Raw genomic sequence first — 8,983 nt, 5'->3', positions numbered from 1 at the left:
CGCCCCGTTGTTGCATTGTGCTCCTTGAATACGTGGACAACTTTCCTTGGGTTGTGGAGCTGAATGTGTACATCACGGTTGAGCGATGCTATATATGTATCGCTCGTTATGGGCAATACCTAGCGGCCGCCTACAGTTCGCGGCTTCACGCCAATGGACGTCCTAGTAATAACACCATAGCGTAGGAGCTTCTTCTGAGTTTCCATGCATTGATATTCAGAATAGTTCAAGTCTGGTTTTATTTTTTTTCTCAAAGAATCTTCGCGACGTCAAAAAATGATCAAAAAAAGTTCACATATTCCAGTAATGCTCACTAATTCAAAAACTATTCATGAACATTTTTTCAATTACACACTCAATTGTTTTTAATATAAGCTTAACATTTCTTAATATGCGACCAAGATTTTTTCGACACAAATTTTTAAATGAAATAATGAATATTTTTTTATACACAGTGAGATTTCTTTTAAATATCCAGTGAAATTTTAATACACATTAAACAATTCTAAAATGCACACTGAACATTTTAAAATAATAAAATAAATATATATAAAATATAAAATAAACAAGCTTCAAAACCCGGTCAGTGTTTGAGAAAAGTCGGCCGATTTGAAAATTCGTAATAATATTTAAAAATGCCAACCTCCATGTATTTTTATTTCATAATATGTAAATAGGTGTAATGTAGTACTATTTGACCCCGAAAATAGCTTTTCATTATTTTTCAATATGAAATACGCTTTTTCTTTGGGTAGTGGGCCAGGCTGGGCTGGGTTTGGCATTTCAAGGTTAGGCTTTAGACTATGTCTCCAAATTACAAAGCTACTCCCTTTGTAATTTTTCACAAACCTACGGGTCCATAGCTAGTAGCTAGATGACTTTTTCTCTCTCTTTAATTGATGAGTTATGCACATGCCCGCTTAATTATACAAACGTGTGCGCATGCAATTTCCACTGGATCCTGCTAATCATTGAAGTTGATGAGGGATAAGTTGAAATACTGGACTGCTACTTAAAGAAACTAAAGAATACTCAATCATGAGGGGGATGGTCGACAGGTAATTTCAATCATTATCGTACTATGTCTGCCTCTTTAGTTCATTTCCTGATATCAACTAATTAATAACTCTTTTATTCATTTTCTTTGCTGACGGGCAGGACTTGGCAAAAGTTCATCAAAGAGGTTTAAGGCCCATGGAAACAACAGCTGAAATGGGTGCGACCCAGGCTAATTAAGTAGTACTAACTAGCTACGTCCGTGCATCTCTTTAATTCTAGTTTTAACTAGATAATTCCCCGCCCGTTGCTGCGGGAATTGGTGGCAATATACCTGAATGAGACTTGGTTGTACGAAATGTGAATATTCAGATTAAGAATAAAGGAAAATGAAAATATATATGGTCTATTGTACTTGATTAGCTCATTGTTGTAAAAAAAAGGGGTGAAGCGCATGAAGTATGTGTTATCGTACCATATAATGAAACCTATGTAAGACGCAATGCAGGCCGCATGTGTTCTCGTACCATAAAAAGAATTAAAATTCAGGGATGTGTGTGCATGTTGGATGATCTAAGGATAAAACCTATGACTCCTCGCCACCGGCAACGGTCGTGGAGCAGAACAATAGCGGATGGTCTAAGGATCTGGGCAGCCGGCCACTAAACAACGGACAGCCCGTGTCTCCAGTCCCAGCATCCAAAGGGCATGCCTAAGGAGATCGACAAACATGCGCATGGGTTGAATCGGCTTGCTCCTCGACGACCCGGGCCGGGTTGCGTGGCAATGGAACCAAGGTCGGGCCTGCGCCCTAGCGCCCAGGGTGGTGTCGATGGCGATGAAGACCGGTGACCATGTGGGAGGAGCGGGATTCAAGACGAGATTTGATGGGGATCGCCGGCTAGTAGTTGTGCGTGAGGGGCGACCTTCACACGAAGATTTGCTGGGGATCACCATGAGGTAGGGGGAATTAGTTATTTTCTCGAGCGGAGAGGAGAGGATCCGCCGCTGTCTGTAGTTGAGGCATGGGAATTAGTAATTTTCTCGAGGGGAGAGGAGTGGATCTGCCGCAGTCTGTAGTTGTAGGCAGACAGTGGAATTTTTCTTTTTCATGATGAGGGGAAGAGCGCTAGGAGAGAGGTCGAGAGGGGCTGGTGTCGATTGGTTGGGATTTGCAACTGAACGCTGAGGTGGCATTATGATGACGTGGATAGTGTACATGTTTAGAGAATTGATAGAAGTGGGGAGGAACTTCTTAAGAATGAAAGATACCATTATCATGCTTGATTAATTATTATCTGATTGAATTCTATTCTTGTAAAGGGCATGAGGCATGCGTCGGGGAATAATTTATGTGCGTACTACGTTTGCGAGAATATTCGCATTATGACGTCCGAAAGGACCAAAGATGATAGACAAATTTGGGTGCGTTTGCCAAAATACTTTTCATAATTTTTATATCATTATCTTATATATACACACACAATTAATACATTCATATTGATCTCCTTCCTTTAAAGATGTCAGAGATGCGGGACAAGCTCCTACCAACGGATCGCGTACGAACAATTCAAGAGGAAATAGCGGGATTTTTGCTCAACAGGGTCATAAATCCCAAAGAAGAATACCATTACACCTAATGCCTCCATGTAATGATCTGCAAATTGTAACAGAAACTGTATATACCAAATTATATATATGGAGTAGTATATATATTAATTTACCATTCTCAATATGTTTATATAATATATCTAAGATATTTCAAAGCAAGTTTCCATGAAAAAAATTTATATGAGCCCATAGTTTTGTTATATTTACGAAATACATACATATTTGTACGTAAAAAAGAGTATACTCAAAATATAATACATACTATCAAAAAATTAGTATCTATACTACTTAAACATTGCTATATACTACATACTACACATATATACTCTCAGTTTTGACAGATACTACATACAACATACAAAACGCGAGTGATGATAACTATCACTGGTGGTAGGAAATATTTGTCATATATATATATATGTGTGTGTGTGTGTGTGTGTGTGTGTGATAATTATTTCTATTGGGACAGTTTATCTGATAATCATTATTTGTCTCTGTAATCACGGATACTATGCCAAGCCCAGCCCGGATCATTAACCCAAGACACTACGCCATTCATCGTGGCGTCGGCCAGCGGAAGCTGCATTATTCTACTTTGGTTATCAGATAAAGTGTCCCAATAGAAATGATTCAAACTTTTACTTTTGGATAAATTCTGCATTATTCGCCACAGTGTCATCCTGGAACGTCCAGCCTAGCTAGCTGCTGCTATGTTTGGTTCCTTGGATCGTAGGTAGCAACGGGAAATCTTTGACGGCATAGGCCATGCATGTACACGTACGTGGCAATGCCACATGGATGTTTATGTTATGTGCCATGCACTTGGCAGAGAAGCCAGCGAAAGATGGTTAGCCAGGATCAACTTACTTATCCCTTTTTGGGTTTGGGGGGTATTCAACTTATCAATCCATGATGCATTCCCTCGCAAAAAATAATAATAATTATCCCTTTGACCATGATGCATTCTAAATCAGTCGTCGAGCTTTGGACGTACGACGTGACAAGCAAAAATCATCCATCCATGGCTTAATTGGGTTGGTTACTACACTGTGGCGAAGCAGCGGACATAATTTTTTTAATGATTTGAAGATGAAGCTCTCTCCTCTTTTGCAGCTAGCTTAGCTTTGTTTGTACGCGTGTGTGTGTGTGTGTCGAGATGAACAATTTCACCTCAAGGTTGGTAATAATAAGACAGTTGCAGTCGGCAGCCGCTATGCTCAAGTAAGAATGTACGTACTCGTGTATATATCTTGTAAATCGTATGAGCACGTACGTGTATTTATTGCTGCTCACCTGGCCGTATGAGAATATATTTGTTTGTTGATTGATGCTTGTTTATACTCCCTCTGTAAAGAAATATAAGAGCGTTCAGATCTCTAATTAAACACTCTTATATTTGTTTACGGAGGGAGTACTATATAAGCCCTACTCAAGTACTAGTTGCGTTGCTCTCACTCGCATAAACCCACATGCTAACATGCTGATGTTTAGTCAGCAGGTTCCTTCATCTGGAACAGCCATGCATGCTCCCAAAAAAAAGGCAAGAATTAAGAATTTATTTCCCTGGCTGTCAATCAAAGAAAGGACCAATTCAAGGTGGCTGAGATTCTTGTTGACGAAGAAACATAGCACTTATCAAAGAAACAGAGCATCACGGACCATGTTTTTCGCTTCGATGAGTTTGGACAAGATGAGAGGCGAAAATCATGATGTATCAACTCGCCAGGGATCCAAGCACTGGACAGATTTGATCAAAGCTACTCGTTTTTACGATTTTGCTCCCAAGATTAAGCTTGCTATTTAGTGATAAGCATATCTTGTTCAGTTTATTTGTCTGTTGAGGCACTAAGCTAACCCTACTCAAGTGGTTGTGATACTAATGACTCAAAACTGAATGACCATGACACCTCAGTCAGTCAGTCAGGCAGGTTCAGGTTCAGGTTCTGAAACCGAACGCTCTTCTTTACTTGATGTCCGGAGCAGAGGAATGAAGCAGCAAACACAAGGGTACAATTACACGGCAAGATGCTGGCTGACTTGATCAGACATGGCTGTTCCAATATAGGCCCAATTGCTGGCTGGCTTGATCAGAAATTTTGAAGAAAAGAGGATGCCAAAATGGAAAGTTGAGAATTCGGAATCAGACTCCCAAGCGGGGACGTGAAACATCTCCGAACGGTCCCCATCTGGATTGGCCCCTCCCCTCGCCTCCCGTGACGCGCCCGCGCGCGCCGGGGGGGGGGGGGGGGGGGGCGGACCCTAGCCGCCCCTCCCCTCCGACCCTACCTCCCTCCCCTCCTCCCCGCCGCCGCCGGCGAGCTCGGCCGGGCAAAGCCCGGTGGGCGCGGCGGCGGCGGGGCCCTTCTCCCCCTCTGCTCGTGGTGTGCTGGCGCTGGGCAGCCGTGGGGCGCAGCAGTGGGCTCGCGGGGCGGCGGGGTGGCTGGCTGCTGGCGGCGCGCCGGCGTCCTGGATCCGCGCGCGGCGGGTGGCTGCGGCGCTCCCTTCTCGGGAGGTGGCGCGCGGACGGCCTCCAGCTGGATCCGGGCAGATCTGGCAGTGGGGGTCGGCCGGCGGCGCTTGGCTTCGGTGGTGTGTGCCCGGCTGCTCCGGCGCTTGGAGCTCACCGGGCGGCGCCTGTAGGGCAGCGGTCTGGTGTGGCCGTTGCTCCGGCCGGGGGCGGCGGCGTGGGGAGGCCCGACGCATGGTGACGGCCTCCCAGTGTCGTGGCGGCTTCCCGGTGGCTCGCACTAGTAGAAAACAGGGCTTAGGTCACAGGACAGTTTTCACATTATCCCCGGTTCAGTCACGAACCGGGACCCATGGGGGCATTCGTCCCAGTTCGTGAGCCCAGGGGGCCGGCCGGGGCCTCGTGGGCATTGGTCCCGGTTCGTATGGAACCATTTGTCCCGGTTCGAGCCACGAACCGGGACTAATGGTCCTCGCTCCTAGCCCACAACCATTGGTCCCGGTTCTTGGCATGAACCGGGACAGAAGGCCCGGATTTAGTACCGGTTTATGCCACGAACCGGGACCAATGAGGTGCCTATATATATCCCTCGCCCACGAGCAGAGCACTCCAGTGCTCTGTTTTTCTCTGGCCGGCGAGGGGAGGGCTTTTTGGTGCTCTAGCTCACCTCCTATGCACATGAGGTGTTCGATGAAATGCCCGAGCCACACTAGTTAAGCTTTGTCCTCTCGAAGCTCTACCTCAAAGCTCCATTTTCCTCGAGATTTGTCTAGGTTTAGCGGCCCGTCACGTCCCATTCCCGTCTTCACCGCCGTCGACCGCCCGCGCCGATCTTGTCGCCGGCACCACCGTGGTGAGCCTCTTGTTCTTATCTTCTTTTTGAAAGAAAAAAATTCTTACTTTAGATAGATACTTGTCTAATTTTCTTACTATTTTATTCCTTCTTATTACATAGTGCGATGGTTTTGGTATCCGCCCCCGTCGACCCTCATCCTGTCTATGATTCGGATGTGGTATATATTATCTTTTTATAACTATTTGATTCATTTATTGTTTATGACAAATATACCGACCAGCGTGACATAGATCTTATTTATCTAGGAGGTGGTTGAACCGGAAATTCTAACCGACCCTATTATCGAGAGGTTAAATTTAGTTGAAGAAGAAAACAATTACTTCAAGGAAAAAATAAAAAAAATTGAGGAGGAGAAGATGATATTGGAGTTGCATGTTGCGGATGTCGTCGATGATCACAAGATCAAGATGGATGCAATGCGCTTGAAGATTAGAAAGATTAGAAAATATGTCATTCATACCGAGGCTTGGTATCATTATGCCGTTGCAATTGTTACCTTGGTTGCGATTATGATCGCATTTGTTTTCGCATTGAAATGTTTTACATAGTTTCAATGTATGGTTTAATTAATTAGATGCTCTGGAGAGCTATATATATGTTGTTAGATGAGAACTATGTATGTACTTTGGTTCTAATGTGATGATGAACTTCTATTAATTTGGTCACTTAATTATCTATTCATGATGTTCTGTAATGGTTTTTGACACACTTAATTATATATAATGCACGCAGATGAACCGGCAATGGATGTACGGTGACATACACACCTCCGAGTACATTAAGGGCGTGCATGATTTTCTCGAAGTGACTGAGGCAAACAAGCAGAATGGTTTTATGTGTTGTCCATGCCCTATATGTGGGAATACGAAGTCTTACTCTGACCGGAAAATCCTTCACGCCCACCTGCTTTACAAGGGTTTCATGCCACACTATAATGTTTGGATGAGGCATGGAGAAATGGGGGTTATGATGGAAGACGGCGAAGAAGAAGAGGACGATGACAACTATGTGCCCCCTGAATACGGTGATGCTGCAACAGGGGAAGCTGCTGAAGATCAAGAGGAACCAGACGATGTGCCCAATGATGCTGCAAGGGGGGAAGCTGCTGAAGATCAAGAGGAACCAGTGCCCGATGATGATGATCTCCGCCGGGTCATAGTCGATGTAAGGACGCAATGCGAAGGTCAAAAGGAGAAGCTGCAGTTCGATCGCATGTTAGAGGATGACAAAAAAGGTTGTACCCCAATTGCGAAGATGGCAACACAAAGCTCGGTACCGTACTGGAATTGCTGCAGTGGAAGGCAGAGAATGCTGTGCCTGACAAAGGATTTGAGAAGCTATTGAAAATATTGAAGAAGAAGCTTCCAAAGGATAACGAATTGCCCGACAGTACATACGCAGCAAAGAAGGTCGTATGCCCTCTAGGATTGGAGGTGCAGAAGATACATGCATGCCCTAATGACTGCATCCTCTATCGCGGTGCGTACAAGGATCTGAATGCATGCCCGGTATGCGGTGCATTGCGGTATAAGATCAGACGAGATGACCCTGGTGATGTTGACGGCGAGCCCCCCAGGAAGAGGGTTCCTGCGAAGGTGATGTGGTATGCTCCTATAATACCACGGTTAACGTCTGTTCAGAAACGAAGAGCATGCCAAGTTGATGCGATGGCACAGTGAGGACCGTAAGAAAGATGGGAAGTTGAGAGCACCCGCTGACGGGTCGCAGTGGAGAAAAATCGAGAGAAAGTACTGGGCTGAGTTTGCAGCTGACCCAAGGAACGTATGGTTTGGTTTAAGCGCGGATGGCATTAATCCTTTCGGGGAGCAGAGCAGCAATCACAGCACCTGGCCCGTGACTTTATGTATGTATAACCTTCCTCCTTGGATGTGCATGAAGCGAAAGTTCATTATGATGCCAGTTCTCATCCAAGGCCCTAAGCAACCCGGCAACGACATTGATGTATACCTAAGGCCATTAGTTGAAGAACTTTTACAGCTGTGGAATGGAAACGGTGTACGTATGTGGGATGAGCACAAACAGGAGGAATTTAACCTGCACGCGTTGCTGTTTGTAACCATCAACGATTGGCCCGCTCTCAGTAACCTTTCAGGACAGACAAACAAGGGATACCACGCATGCACGCACTGTTTAGATGACACTGAAAGTATATATACCTGGACAAAAGCAGGAAGAATGTGTACCTGGGCCGGGGGCGGGGGCTTGGCGAAGCCCTGCCGGAGTACCACGCTGCTCCAACACCACCACACCGTCGTGCTGCTGCTGGAGTTGTCTTCCCCAACCTCTCCCTCTCTCCTTGCCAGATCAAGGCGTGGGAGACGTCACCGGGCCGCATGTGTGTTGAACGTGGAGGCCCCGTTGTTCGGCGCTTAGATCGGAATCAACCGCAATCTAAATCGCTACGAGTATGACTCCTTCATCTGCGTTCTTGCAACGCTCCCGTGTCGCGATCTTCAAGGGTATGAAGATGCACTCCCCTCTCTTTGCTAGTCTCTCCATACATTGATCTTGGTGATGCGTAGAATTTTTTTAATTTCTGCAACGATCCCCAACACCAACCAGGTCAGCGCGGTATGTATATGGGCTGTTTGGTTGTCTAGCCTGCATCTTTCTTGGGCAGCACATAACTTAAAGCAGGTATGGGCTTGTCCATGAGGGAACGTCCGAATCTGCAGCTTTTGGCGAGCCAGGCTCACTCAAGCCACGTGTGCCCATCCTCTGCACGCATTAGGAAGTGTGGGAGATGGGCAGGGTGTCTCATAAGTCCCCTCCCTCTCTCCAGTCACCTTCCACTATCATTCACACCGCTCTCGCACCATCTCCCTCACCGCCCGTTCGTGCTCTCCTCCACTTGCACGACCACCGCCGTGCCGCCCCCTCACCCCTATCATCGCTGTCAGCAACCCAATCCAAGACCGTGGGTGGACATCCTCACCAAGAGCGGCATTGACCTCATGAGGTCCATCCGCGCGTCGTCCCCTTTCTGCACCGGACAGCGTCCTCCGGCCAATGCAGTGCCGGACGCTCCGGCT

This window comes from Triticum aestivum, chromosome 2D (assembly GCF_018294505.1).
Source record: "Triticum aestivum cultivar Chinese Spring chromosome 2D, IWGSC CS RefSeq v2.1, whole genome shotgun sequence".
Taxonomy (NCBI): domain Eukaryota; kingdom Viridiplantae; phylum Streptophyta; class Magnoliopsida; order Poales; family Poaceae; genus Triticum; species Triticum aestivum.
This window is presented reverse-complemented; position numbering follows the sequence as displayed.